Below are 15,460 nucleotides of genomic sequence, written 5' to 3' on the forward strand. Positions count from 1 at the left end.
TACATAGGGTGGTGAAGAAAGCTTTTGGTGTGCTGGCCTTTATAAATCAGAGCATTGAGTATAGGAGTTGGGATATAATATTAAAATTGTACAAGGCATTGGTAAGCCTAAATTTGGAGTATTGTGTACAGTTCTGGTCACCGAATTATAGGAAAGATGTCAACAAAATAGAGAGTACAGAGGAGATTTATTAGAATGTTACCTGGGTTTCAGCACCTACGTTACAGAGAAAGGTTGAACAAGTTATGTCTTTATTCTTTGGAGTGTAGAAAGTTGAGCGGGGACTTCATAGAGGTATTTAAAATTATGAGGGGATTAGATCGAGTTGACGTGGATAGGCTTTTTCCATTGGAGATTCAAACAAGAGGATATGAGTTGAGAGTTTGGGGCAAAAGATTCGGGGCAACACGAGGGGGAACTTCTTTACTCAAAGAGTCGTAGCTGTGTGGAACGAGCTTCCTGTACAAGTGGTAGAGGCAGATTTGATTTTGTCATTAAAAAAAATGCATAGGTATATGGGCAGGAAAGGAATGGAGGGTTATGGGTTGAGTGCAGGTCGGTGGAACTTAGTGAGAGAAAGCGTTCGGCACGGACTAGAGGGGTCCAGATGGCCTGTCCCATCACATACTCCTGGGAGTCAGACACCGAGTGAATCTCCCTCCATACTGACCAATTACACTCCCTCAGGGTCAGACACAGATTGAATATCCCTCTTCACCGTCCTATCGCACACTCCCGGGTCAGAGACAATATCAAGCTACCTCCATACAGTCCCATTACACACACTCGGGGTCAGTCTCAGAGAGAAGTTCCCTCCACTATTCACATCACACAACTCTGGTGTAACACACAAATTGAATCTTCCTCCATACTGTCCCATTACACATTCCCGGTGTTAGACACAGAGTGAATCTCCCTCCGCACCGTCACATAACACAATCCAGGGGTCAGACATAGAGTGAATCTCCCTCTGCATCGTCCCATCACACACACCCGGGATCAGACTCAGAGAGAAGTTCACTCCACACAATTCCGGGGACAAACACAGAGTGAATCTCCATCCCCTCCGTCCCACCACACAATCCCGGAGTCAGACACATATTTAATCTCCCTCCTAACCGTCATTTCACACATTCCCAGGGTCAGACACAGAGTGAAGCTCCCTCCACACCGTCCCATCACACACCGTCAATCTCACTCCTCACGGTCCCATCACACACTCCCGGGGTCAGAGACAGAATGAAGCTACCTCCACATCGTCCCGTTACACACACCCGGGGTCAGACTCAGAGTGAATCTCTCTCCCCTCCATCCCACCATACACTCCCGGAGTCAGACACATATTTAATCTCCCTCCTAACCGTCATTTCACACATTCCCGGGGTCAGACACAGAGTGAAGCTCCCTCCACACCGTCCCATCACACACTCCAGGGGTCAGCCACAGAGGGAATCTCCCTCCACTCTGACCAATCACACTCCCTCAGGGTCCGACACAGTGGAAAGCTAAGTCCACATTGTCCCATCACACAGTCCCGGGGTTAGACTCAGAGAGAAGTTCCCTCCGCATCGTCCCATTACACACACGAGGCGACAGACACAGAGAGAATCTCCCTCCACACAGTCACAACACATTCTCCTGTGTTAAGACACAGAGTGAATCTTTCTCTGATTCGTACAATTACACACTCCTGGGGCTCAGACACAGAGGGAATCTCCCTCCACACAGTCACAACACATTCTCCTGTGTTAAGACACAGTGTGAATCTTACTCTGATTCGTACAATTACACACTCCTGGGGCTCAGACACAGAGTGAAGCTACCTCCACATCATCCCATCGCACACACCGGGGGATAGACGCAGAGAGAAGTGGCTCCACTTCTCCCATTAGACACTCCCGGTGTCACACACAGATTGAGTCTCCCTCCACACTGTCCCATCACACACTCTCGAGGGTGCGACACAGAGTGAAACTCTGAAGTCACCGTCCCATCACACACTCCTTTGGTCAGACACAGAGGGAATCTCCCTCCAAACCGTCCAATTACACAATTCCCTGGACAGACCCAGAGTGAAGCTCCGTCCAAGCGGTCCCCTCACACACTCCAGGGGTCACACTCAAAGTGAACCTCCCTCCACACCGACCAATCTTAAATTCCGGGGGTCAGATACAGAGTGAAGATCTCCACACTCCGTCACATCACACTCTCCCGGGGTCAGACACAGACTGAAGCTCCCTCCGCACTGTCCCATCACACCGTCAAGGGGTCAGACAGAGAGTGAATCTCCCTCTGCATCGCCCATCACACACACACACCCGTGGTCAGACTCAGAGACAAGTTCCCTCCACTCCTCACATCACACACTCCCGAGTTCAGACACAGACAGAACCTCCCTCCGCATCGTCCCATTACACACACTAGGCGTCAGACACAGAGAGAATCTCCCTCCACACAGTCACAACACACTTTCCTGTGTTCAGACACAGAGTGAATCTTTCTCTGATTCGTACAATTACACACTCCTGAGGCTCAGACACAGAGAGAATCTCCCTCCACACAGTCACAACACACTTTCCTGTGGTGAAACACAGAGTGAATCTCCGTCTGTATCGTACCATTACAAACTCCTGGGGTCAGACACAGGTGAAGCTACCTCCACAACATTCCATCGCACAGACCCGGGGTCAGACTCAAGGAGAAGTTCCCTCCTCTCCACCCATCACACACTGCCGCAGTCAGAGACAGAGTGAATCTCCTTAGACACTGTCCCATCACATGCTCCCTGGGTCAGACACAAATTGAATCTCCCTCCAAACCGTGCAATCACACAATTCCCAGGACAGACCCAGAGTGAAGTTCCCTCCACTCCGTCCATCAGACACTGCTGGGGCTCAGACACTGGTGAAGCTACCTTCACATCATCCCATCGCACACACCCGGGGTCAGACACAGAGTGAATCTAGCTAGACACCGTCCCATCATAAATTCCCAGGTTCAGATACAGAGTGAAACTCTCTACACTCCGTCACACCACACACCCCTGGTGTCAAACACAGAGCGAAGCTCCCTCGAAACCATCACATCACACACCCCCGTGCTGATACACTGAGTGTAGCTACCACCACATCGTCCCATCACACACTCCCGGTGTCAGACACAGAGTGAATCTCCCTCCACACCGTCCCATCACACACTCCCGTGGTCAGACACAGAGTGAATCTCCCTCGGCACCGTCCCATCACGCACTCCCGGGGTCAGACAGAGTAAATCTCCCTCCACACCGTCCCATCACACACTCCCGGGGTCAGACACAGAGTGAATCTCCCTTAACTGCTCCCAACACACACACCCAGGATCACACATAGCGTGGAGCTCTTCTGAATGCGCTGTGAGAAATCGAGGAAATCTGCTGTATTAAGGCCGTGAGTTACTTGGAGATGATTTGAAACGTCTCTTGAACATCGAAGTGAGCGGCTGGTTTAGTGCGGAAGCTTCGTTTGGAGTTTTTCTGCCAGTTTGGACGGGGTTCGTTGACGGCTGCGAACTGCGTAGCTCCCTGCTGTGGCCGCTGGCAACTCGCCAGGATACCAGGTCGCTCGAAAAACCGGAGACAAACGCTATTTTCCACCCACTGACATAGGGGCAACCTCCTTCCATCTTTATCGTCGTGGCTCACTTTCGCTGTCGGAGCCGAAACATCGTTTGAGTCGTCTCGACCTCTCACGGCCTGGAAGTTCAAATTCAGGAGGCGCACCCTCCGTACCGTAATCTATTTCCGGCGACAAGTATTCATGCAGCTGGAAAGGGAGGAGGAAGTTGAGGGCCGGTTTACTGTCCGGCACAAGGGGGTAGATAATCAGGGGTATTGGAGTTCTGAGCGCCCACGGTGCCATGCGTGCGGGGAGGTGGGGCACTTTCGGAGGGACTGTCCTCGCACCCGAAAACCCAGGGAGTCCACTTCGGGGGCTAGTGCCCCAGGTACCTCGGCCCCGATCCGGCCCCTGCTCCTGCCCCGGACCATGTCTCTAACCCTGTCCCTATTCCTACGTCTCTTCCGGTCTCTGCTCCTACCCCTGACCCTGTCTCTACCCCTGTCCCTATTCCTACGTCTCTTCCGGTCTCTGCTCCTGCCCCTGACCCTGACTCTACCCCTGTCCCTGTTCTTACATCTGTTCCAGTCTGTGCTCCTACCCCTGACCCTGTCTCTACCCCTGTTCCTATTCCTACGTCTGTTCCAGTCTCTGCTCCTACCCCTGACCCTGTTTCTAGCCCTGTCCCTGTTCCTCCGTCTGTTCCCGTCTCTGCTCCTACCCCTGACCCTGTCTCTACCCCTGTCCCTATTCCTACGTCTCTTCCAGCCTCTGCTCCTACCCCTGACCCTGTCTCTAACCTTGTCCCTATTCCTACGTCTCTTCCGGTCTCTGCTCCTACCCCTGACCCTGTTTCTAACCCTGTCCCTATTCCTACGTCTCTTCCAGTCTCTGCTCCTCCCCTGACCCTGTCTCTACCCCTGTCCCTATTCCTACGTCTCATCCGGTCTCTGCTCCTGCCGCTGACCCTGTCTCTAACGCTTTCCCTATTCCTACGTCTCTTCCGGTCTCTGCTCCTGCCCCTGACCCTGTCTCTAACCCTGTCCCTATTCTTACGTCTCTTCCAGTCTCTGCTCCTACCCCTGACCCTGTCTCTACCCCTGTCCCTGTTCCTACGTCTGTTCCAGTCTGTGCTCCTACCCCTGACCCTGTCTCTACCCCTGTTCCTATTCCTACGTCTGTTCCAGTCTCTGCTCCTACCCCTGACCCTGTTTCTACCCCGTCCCTGTTCCTACGTCTGTTCCAGTCTCTGCTCCTACCCCTGACCCTGTCTCTAACCCTGTCCCTATTCCTACGTCTGTTCCAGTCCCTGCTCCTGCCCCTGACCCTGTCTCTACCCCTGTCCCTATTCCTACGCCTGTTCCAGTCCCTGCTCCTGCCCCTGACCCTGTTCCTATGTCTGTTCCAGTCCCTGCTCCTGCCCCTGACCCTGACACTGTCTCTACCCCTGTCCCTATTCCTTCGTCTGTTCCAGTCTCTGCTCCTAGTCCTGTGGTTCAGGCGAGTGTTCCTGAGGCTACGTGCAGGGAGGTGAGGCAAGTGACGTGGTGGAGCCTGTGCGGAGCAAGAAGGCGAATAAGAAGTCCAAACACTAAGAGGTCAGCCCCGAGAGGGCAGAGCTCGCGCCCTTTTGCCCTGAAGTGGAGCGGGATGCTCGGGTAAGTGCGCAGTTGGACGGGGTGATGGAAGCAGAGAGCACCATCGCTGTGCTCCTCCGGCTTTAAGATGAGAAAGGAATGTTTCCCCAAGAGGGCAGGGAATGTAGATGCGGGGGAGTCCCAGAAAGGGGTAGGAATCTGGGTAGAAGTTGTGTCTAACCCTGAATTCCCAAATGTACCCACCAGTCCTGTGGTAGGTGGTGTGGTTGTGCAGGAAGCTAGTGCTGGGCCAGTTTGCACAACTAAAACAGACCTGGAGCCCTCCACCCAAAACTTAGCAGTAAGCGCCTCCCTGGAGGCAAGTGTATTAAACAGTATGAGCGGAGAGGAGACCAAGCTCTCTCACTGTCAGCATCAGGCTGCCAGTGAATCCCTTGGACCAGAGCTGCTGGGGTCCCCTTCATACCTGTCTCCTGGGGAGGGTGATATGCCCTGCATGCCGACCCCATCAACTAATGGCCTGCAGGGAGTCTCTGGGGATTATCCCTCCATCGTCGGAACTGTGGATAAGACTGATGCGCCGGTGGAGCGGAAAGGTTTGAGTGAGGTACCCGCTGCGCAGTGTGGGTCACGAGTGCAGCCACCTATTAGAACACATGAGGAGGAAGATGGGGGATCTGTCTGCAGTGAGGGGTTGGAGGGAGATTCTTTTCTTAGCGAGAGAATGGACATCCTCACCCGTTCTGAGAAATCCCCATTGATAACTGTGAAGGAGATGAGAGAGTTCATTCACTCCTCTGTGGGTGCCAAGCATCGGCCTAAACTCGCCTCGCTTCGCTGGCCTAGCATGCCGAGGCTGGGGAAGTCCCTGCGAGTCACCCTCGGATGGAAGGGGAAGAGGAAGAGGAATGCTGTGTCAGGGAAAGACAGACGACAGCTGAAATCCTTCCTGGATGACCTTCCTGGACATCAGAGTGGGAAGCAGCCTCGCTCCTTCGGGAGACGGTGGGTCACAGGGTGGCGTTGGCACCACTCGGGCCGGAAAGCAAACAGCATTCTTGCTTTTTTTTCTGGATAGTGTGGTTGAGGGCCCCTCCGCTCTCACCGGGAAGGGTACTGTTGCTGAGGCCTAGTGTACTCCCGACATGACGCTCACTGTAGCTGGTCTAAAGTTTAATGGTAGCAGGGGTTCTCTCCGCAGATAAAACAATCTCGCAGTCCTCAGGCATGGGAGATATGCGGTGAATGACCTGTAGGGAATCCATACCACCCCAGGGGATGAGTCTTCTTGGCTTCTAGAGTGGCGGGGCGGGGTCTACATGAGCCACCTTAGCTCCAACTCTAGCGGGGTGGTGATCCTGTTGGCCTTGACCTTCCGGACGGAAATGGTAAAAGCTCAGGATGTCGTGCCCGGCCGCCTGCTCCACCTGGCTGTGCGCCTGGATGGTGAACCTCTGCATTTCATCAACGTGTATGCCCTGAGGGGCGGGGTGATCTGGGTGAGCCCCCGGCACACAGCAGCTACCGGAACAAGAGGGCCATCACGGAGGAGGAGAGGTTCTGGATGACAGCCTCTCCCAGATAGGACACGGCCCGATTGTCCCGTGACGTGATCCGGATGACCAGTGTGCTCGAGACGCCGGCTGACGGAACGGCAGTGGCACTGGGACAAGAGGGCCATCACGGAGGAGGAGAGGTTCTGGTTGACAGCCTCTCCCAGATTGGGCACGGCCCGGCTGTCCCGTGACGTGATCCAGATAACCAGTGTGCTCGAGACGCCGACTGACGGAACGGCAGTGGCACTGCATCACACCGAAGATGCCCTCACCCGAACGGCGGCAGAGCTGGCGGCCGACAGGATAGTCGCCCTGCAGAATCGACTGGCCCCGGATCACCTACTGGCGGCTGATGGACCTCTGCAGTCATTGGTAAGGGGTACTGCACGTTTACCCCTGACGAGTGGAGCAACATCACCCACTGGGCTGCTCACATTCGGGACTCGGTGGCTAAAATCTCGAGGGACCAGCTCCTCCAACACGACACCTCATGGGGAAACTGGTGGCCGTTTGGGTGGTGGGCAACTGTCACTCACTGATCGATTGCACTCAATCTTGTTATAATTCTGTGTGTATATTGTGCTGTGCTGTTCAAACTATTCAGAGCACGTCTGCCTTTCTTCAGAAATAGTTAAGTGTAAGACTTCCATTAAGATATATTACTTTACTTCTCACTCTGTTACATGTAATGAATTGAGAGATTCAGGAGTGAAACTGGTGTCTGCGGCTCTGAGGAACCCGGAGTGTAAAATACAGAAACTGGAGTAAGTACCAGACTGTGGGAGATTGTGTTTACAGTCACTGGGTGTCTGACACTGAACATTAATGTGATCAGTAATTGTGTTACTGATGAACACTGGGAATTTGCACTGTCTCCTGTCTCTCTGTGTCCTTCACCCTCCCTCTCTCTCATCTCCAGGCTGTGGGATGTCGGTCTCACAGATTTTGGCGTGGATCCGAGGGGTGGACTGTATTGGAGGAGTCGTGACTGTCACGTGACGGAACTGCCCACTACCTGGTCGGAAGGTACGCCACCTGCCAAGCAAGGTTTGACCCCTCCTCGCCCATCAATGCATGCCTCACCATTGGTCCCTTTAATTAGCCTTTGTAATCGGCTTAACCTTGCTGGCACCGAGCCATTGCCCCCACTGTGAATTACCAGGGCGGGACCCTCTAGTCCTGCTGCACTATAAAGGGTGTCAGGTGTGCTGGAACCTTTCCCTTTGCCAACTCCGAGGGATCACCCTGCTTCACCCCAGGCTGAGAACCGTGGAACGGAGCTGGAGGAATTGTTGGTGAGCTGTGTATTGAAGACTTTGGAGAGCATTGATTACTATCCCTAATATCATAGAGCCGAGCCTGCACAGAGACAAGGGGTGGAGAGTATCGTATTGAATTTTGCTTTGGTTGTGGGTGCGCGTGTACTTTGTCCCAAGGCGACTTTCCCACGTTCATTAGTAATTGCCCGTGTGTGTTTTATTGCAGATCCGACTTTCCCCACGACTGTTGTGAATTGTGTGCATGTTGCTTCAGATGCCATTTTCCCACGCCTGCCTTCTGTAAATAAAGTACTTTACTACCAAGACTGTGTCCGAAGTCCTTGCCTTTGAGACCTACCGAATCTGTTTCCCCACCTGCAACGATTGCTCAGCCAATTTACACTTTACTATGTTCATGTGATATGGGTGTTGTTTAATCGGTTTGGCTTGACCAATATCTGCGTCATGTACTGAGACCGTGGTTTGCTTGGGAACATCGGGAAAAAAATATTTAAACTTCAGAATTAATTCCTTCAGCTGTTGGTCTTGCTTTGGCTGCAGATGAGCCAACTTGTTATCAATGTTTTCTAGAACAACCCAGTTCATTAGCCTAACTGGGACCACGTTTGGCTTCTGAAAATTCTCAGACGTGTCAATTGTTTCATTCTCAGTGTTGCCAGATTCATGTGATTTGACAACAACACTCACAGACGGTGCCTGCCTGTCAAAAAAAAAGGCTTTATCATATTTACGTGTAACACCTGTGTTAGTTTACGTCGGTCGGGTGTTTTAATAACATAATTCACGTCATTAATTTGAGAGACTACTTCATACAGTCTGTTGAATTTCGCCTGAGGTGGATTCGTCAACATTGGAAATAGGCAAGAACCTTATACCCCACCTGGTATTTTATTACGCAAGCCCGCTTATCAAACCAACACTTCATTTTGTTTTGAGAAATCTTTAAGTTTTGTCTCGCTAGAGTACAGGCCTGGTGTAGTTTATTTTTGAACTTCAAAACATAGTCTAACAAGTTAACATGTATGCCCCCATCAATCCACTGTTCCTTTAACAAGGGCAAAGGTCACTTCACTCTGTGACGAAATACGTTCAAATGGACTAAAGCCCAGTGATTCCGATACCAACTCTCTTACTGCCAACAAAAGCAAATGTATTCCTTCACCCCAGTCTTTTACATTTTCAACACAGTGTCTTTTTTTGGCGTGTATGTGCGTGCGTCCGATTATGTCTTTTTCAAGCCTTTACAAGGCGCGGAGCAAGAGAGAGAGAAACTGTGTGGAACACATTATGTCTTAGTCATTGTTTTGAGGGTAGAATGAAATCTTTCTAGAACCCATGATGGAATGCGGATGATGTAATTTGTTTAGCTCCCAGTTCATAAACTACCTGCTGGAATAATCCAGATGTAAAATTACTTCCTTGATCAGACTGGATTTCTTTTGGCAAACCAAATCAAGTAAAAAAACTTGGTAACAGCCTTCACCAGAGTTTTAACTTTAATATTTCTGAGAGGTATTGCCTCTGGGAATCGGGATGCAGTACACATAATAGTTAGCAAATATTGATGGCCAGCTTTAGCCTTTGGCAATGGGCAAACTCAATCCACGATAACTTTAGAAAAGGGTTCACCGAATGCAGGTATAGACCACGGTGGGCCTTCTATCAAACCGACACCGACATGACAAGTGTGACAGGTTCTGCAAAAGGTCACAACGTATTTCCCAAAATTAGGCATGTAGAAGTATTTCATAATCCTGTTTACAGTTTTATTCACTCCAAAATGTCGACCGAAGGGCATACTGCGGGCCAAAGTTAAAATTTCAGCCCTATAAACTTTAGGAACTACAACTTGATGAACAATTGCCCATTCCTCACTTGCTGGTATAGCAGGTGGCCACCGCTTCCTCATTAACACTCCATCCTCGAGATAATATCCTACTGGCACTTTCTCAATCTCACCATCTGAGACAGCTGTTTCTTTCAAAACTTCACTCTCAGGGTCTTGGTTCTCTTCTGCAATAAACTCCTTCCTAGACAGGAATAAGTCTTTCTCATCAGACTTACTACCTGAATCCTGTTGAAAAAATGAAGGCAGAGAAGTCCCCGACAAGTCGTCATAACCTGAATCCCGATTTTGGCCATCATGGGTATCAGAATCATGCTGCACAGAACCGTCTGCGTCGGCAGACTTTTTAGCCATACTTCGAGTTACTGGGCAGGAAGGATAAATGTTAAAATCCATCTGTGGGTCGTCAGTGGTTGGCTTAGTTGTCAACAGCACTGCAGGAACAACTTTACCATCTGCCAGGTCATTCCCTAACAGCAGTAACATCTCCCACCGGTAAACTGGAGCATAATCCGATCTTAACAGGTCCCGAAACCAACCCTGACTGTGAAGTTACCTTGTGCAATGGTACAGAAACGATACCGACCCCAATGCCTTTAATTAGATTTACCTCTCCTCTCCAGTGTTAGTCTCATCACCAAACATTAGAACACTGTCTAATATAAGTGACTGAGAAGCCCCAGTATCTCGAAGAATTTTCACTGGTACTGGGGTTGACCCTTCCTTTAGTAATACAAACCGATCTGACATAAAATGATCGAATCCCTTCTTAACTCGGTCAGAACTCAGTCCTTAATTGAGCCTCAACAGAATGTTCAGAACCCTATGGGTTTATAGGTGCTTCAACATACTGAACACAGACATTTGGGACTGACTCCTTTTACTTTTTCTTCTTCAGGACAGAATAATTAGCCATCATATGACCAGATTTCTTACAATAGTAACAAGTGAGACCAGAATTTTTCTCCTTCAACTGCTTCCCTTCATCCTTACTCTTGTCACTGGTCCCAGTTTCAATTTCTGGTTTACCCCTGCTAATCTTTTGGAAGCTCTTATTCTGGGTAAACTTAACCTTATGAGTTAAAACAAACTCATCTGCTAATCTAGCAGACTCCTACCCCTGACCCTGTCTCTACCCCTGTTCCTATTCCTACGTCTGTTCCAGTCTCTGCTCCTACCCCTGACCCTGTTTCTACCCCTGTCCCTGTTCCTACGTCTGTTCCAGTCTCTGCTCCTACCCTTGACCCTGTCTCTAACCCTGTCCCTATTCCTACGTCTCCTCCGGTCTCCGCTCCTATCCCTGACCCTGTCTCCACCCCTGTCCCTATTCCTACGTCTCTTCTGGTCTCTGCTCCTACCCCTGACCCTGTCTCTACCCCTGTCCCTATTCCTACGTCTCTTCCGGTCTCGGCTCCTACCGCTGAACCTGTCTCTAACCCTGTCCCTATTCCTACGTCTCTTCCGGTCTCTGCTCCTGCCCCTGCCCGTCTCTAACCCTGTCCCTATTCCTACGTCTCTTCCAGTCTCTGCTCCTACCCCTGACCCTGTCTCTACCCCTGTCCCTGTTCCTACGTCTGTTCCAGTCTGTGCTCCTACCCCTGACCCTGTCTCTACCCCTGTTCCTATTCCTACGTCTGTTCCAGTCTCTGCTCCTACCCCTGACCCTGTTTCTACCCCTGTCCCTGTTCCTACGTCTCCTCCGGTCTCTGCTCCTATCCCTGACCCTGTCTCTGCCCCTGTTCCAATTCCTACGTCCCTTCCGGTCTCTGCTCCTGCCCCTGACCCTGCCTCTACCCCTGTCCCTATTCCTACATCTGTTCCAGTCTCTGCTCCTACCCCTGACCCTGTTTCTACCCCTGTCTCTGTTCCTACGTCTGTTCCAGTCTCTGCTCCTACCCCTGACCCTGTCTCTACCCCTGTTCCTATTCCTACGTCTCTTCCGGTCTCTGCTTCTACCCCTGACCCTGTCTCTACCGCTGTCCCTATTCCTACGTCTCTTCCGGTCTCTGCTCCTGCCCCTGACCCTGTCTCTACCGCTGTTCCTATTCCTACGTCTGTTCCAGTCTCTGCTACTACCCCTGACCCTGACTCTACCCCTGTTCCTAATCCTACGTCTCTTCCAGTCTCTGCTCCTGCCCCTGCCCCTGTCTCTACCCCTATCCCTGTTCCTACGTCTCTTCCGGTCTCGGCTCCTGCCGCTGACCCTGTCTCTAACCCTGTCCCTATTCCTACGTCTCTTCCGGTCTCTGCTCCTGCCCCTGACCCTGTCTCTACCCCTGTCCCTGTTCCTACGTCTTTTCCAGTCTGTGCTCCTACCCCTGACCCTGTCTCTACCCCTGTTCCTATTCCTACGTCTGTTCCAGTCTCTGCTCCTACCCCTGACCCTGTTTCTACCCCTGTCCCTGTTCCTACGTCTCTTCCGGTCTCTGCTCCTGCCCCTGACCCTGTCTCTACCCCTGTTCCTATTCCTACGTCTGTTCCAGTCTCTGCTACTATCCCTGACCCTGACTCTACCCCTGTTCCTATTCCTACGTCTCTTCCAATCTCTGCTCCTGCCTCTGCCCCTGTCTCTACCCCTGTCCCTATTCCTACAACTGGTCCAGTCTCTGCTACTACCCCTGACCCTGTCTCTACCCCTGTTCCTATTCCTACGTCTCTTCCAGTCTCTGCTCCTGCCCCTGCCCCTGTCTCTACCTCTGTCCCTGTTCCTACGTCTGTTCCAGTCTCTGCTCCTACCCATGACCCTGTCTCTACCCCTGTCCCTGTTCCTACGTCTGTTCCAGTCCCTGCCCCTGACCCTGACCCTGTCTCTACCCCTGTCCCTGTTCCTACGTCTGTTCCAGTCTCTGCTCCTACCCCTGACCCTGTCTCTACCCCTGTCCCTGTTCCTACGTCTGTTCCAGTCCCTGCCCCTGACCCTGACCCTGTCTCTACCCCTGTCCCTGTTCCTACGTCTGTTCCAGTCTCTGCTACTACCCCTGACCCTGTCTCTACCTCTGTCCCTGTTCCTACGTCTGTTCCAGTCTCTGCTCCTACCCCTGACCCTGTCTCTACCCCTGTCCCTGTTCCTACGTCTGTTCCAGTCCCTGCCCCTGACCCTGACCCTGTCTCTACCCCTGTCCCTTTTCCTACGTCTGTTCCAGTCTCTGCTCCTACCCCTGACCCTGTCTCTACCCCTGTCCCTGTTCCTACGTCTGTTCCAGTCTCTACTCCTGCCCCTGACCCTGTCTCTACCCCTGTCCCTATTCCTACGTCTGTTCCAGTCCCTGCCCCTGACCCTGACCCTGTCTCTACCCCTGTCCCTGTTCCTACGTCTGTTCCAGTCTCTGCCCCTACCCCTGACCCTGTCTCTACCCCTGTCCCTGTTCCTACGCCTGTTCCAGTCCCTGCTCCTGCCCCTGACCCTGTCTCTACCCCTGTCCCTATTCCTACGCCTGTTCCAGTCCCTGCTCCTGCCCCTGACCCTGTCTCTACCCATGTCCCTATTCCTACGTCTGTTCCAGTCTCTGCTCCTGCCCCTGACCCTGTCTCTACCCCTGTCCCTGTTCCTACGCCTGTTCCAGTCCCTGCTCCTTCCCCTGACCCTGTCTCTACCCCTGTCCCTGTTCCTACGCCTGTTCCAGTCCCTGCTCCTTCCCCTGACCCTGTCTCTACCCCTGTCCCTGTTCCTACGCCTGTTCCAGTCTCTGGTCCTAGTCCTGTGGTTCAGGCGAGTGTTCCTGAGGCTACGTGCAGGGAGGTGAGGCAAGTGACGTGGTGGAGCCTGTGCGGAGCAAGAAGACAAATAAGAAGTCCAAACAAAGGTCGGCCCCGAGACTGCAGAGCTCACATCATTTTGCCCTGAAGTGGAGCGGGATGCTCGGGTAAGTGCGCAGTTGGACGGGGTGATGGAAGCAGAGAGCACCATCGCTGTGCTCCTCCGGCTTTAAGATGAGAAGGGAATGTTCCCCCAAGAGGGCAGGGAATGTAGATGCGGGGGAGTCCCAGAAAGGGGTGGGAATCTGGGTAGAAGTTGTGTCTAACCCTGAATTCCCAGATGTAGCCACCAGTCCTGTGGTAGGTGGTGTGGTTGTGCAGGAAGCTAGTGCTGGGCCTGTTTGCACAACTAAAACAGCCCTGGAGCCCTCCACCCAGGACTTAGCAGTAAGCGCCCCCCTGGAGGCAAGTGTATTAAACAGTATGAGCGGAGAGGAGACCAAGCTCTCTCACTGTCAGCATCAGGCTGCTGGTGAATCCCTTGGACCAGAGCTGCTGGGGTCCCCTTCATACCTGTCTCCTGTGGAGGGTGATATACCCTGCATGCCGACCCCATCAACTAATGGTCTGCAGGGAGTCTCTGGGGATTATCCCTCCATAGTCGTAACTGTGGATAAGACTGATGCGCCGGTGGAGCGGGAAGGTTTGAGTGAGGTACCCGCTGCGCAGTGTGGGTCATAAGTGCAGCCACCTATTAGAACACATGAGGAGGAAGATGGGGGATCTGTCTGCAGTGAGGGGTTGGAGGGAGATTCATTTCTTAGCGAGACAATGGACCTCTTCACCCCTCCTGAGAAATCCCCATTGATAACTGTGAAGGAGATCAGAGAATTCATTCACTCCTCCGTGGGTGCAAATCATCGGCCTAAACTAGCCTCGCTTCGCTGGCCTAGCATGCCGAGGCTGGTGAAGTCCCTGCGAGTCATCCTCGGACGGAAGGGGAAGAGGAAGAGGAATGCTGTGTCAGGGAAAGACAGACGACAGCCGAAATCCTTCCTGGATGACCTGGTGAGGGACATCAGAGTTGGAAGCAGCCTCGCTCCTTCGGGAGACGGTGTGTCACAGGGTGGCGTTGGCACCACTCGGGCCTGAAAGCAAACAGCATTCCTGCTTTTTTTTCTGGATTGTGTGGTTGAGGGCCCCTCCGCTCTCACCGGGAAGGGTACTGTTGCTGAGGCCCAGTGTACTCCCGACATGACGCTCACTGTAGCTGGTCTAAAGTTTAATGGTAGCAGGGTTTCTCTCCACAGATAAAATGATCTCGCAGTCCTCAGGCATGGGAGATATGCGGTGAATGACCTGTAGGGAATCCATACCACCCCAGCGGATGAGTCTGTTTGGCTGCTAGAGTGGCGGGGCGGGATCTACATGAGCCACCTTAGCTCCAACTCTCGCGGGGTGGTGATCCTGTTGGCCTCGACCTTCCAGCCGGAAATGGTAAAAGCTCAGGATGTCGTTCCCGGCCGCATGTTCCATCTGGCTGTGCGCCTGGATGGTGAACCTCTGCATTTCATCAACGTGTATGCCCTGAGGGGCGGGGTGATCTGGGGGAGCTCCCGGCACACACCGGCCACCAGGACAAGAGGGCAATCACGGAGGAGGAGAGGTTCTGGTTGACAGCCTCTCCCAGATTGGGCACGGCCCGGCTATCCCGTGACGTGATCCGGATGACCAGTGTGCTGGAGACGCCGGCTGACGGAACGGCAGTGGCACTGGGACAAGAGGGCCATCACGGAGGAGGAGAGGTTCTGGATGACAGCCTCTGCCGGATAGGACACGGCCCGATTGTCCCGTGACGTGATCCGGATGACCAGTGTGCTGGAGACGCCGG

The 15,460-nt window shown here is 52.6% G+C and overlaps 1 protein-coding gene across 1 annotated transcript in view; it reads right to left on the minus strand.

Annotated features, from left to right (window-relative positions):
• Window positions 1-15,460, minus strand: part of LOC132388121 (zinc finger protein 436-like) — a 329,833-nt gene that overhangs the window by 300,719 nt on the left and 13,654 nt on the right. The gene's annotated exons all lie outside the window — the stretch shown is intronic.

Source organism: Hypanus sabinus, unplaced genomic scaffold, assembly GCF_030144855.1.
Source record: "Hypanus sabinus isolate sHypSab1 unplaced genomic scaffold, sHypSab1.hap1 scaffold_266, whole genome shotgun sequence".
Lineage (NCBI taxonomy): Eukaryota > Metazoa > Chordata > Chondrichthyes > Myliobatiformes > Dasyatidae > Hypanus > Hypanus sabinus.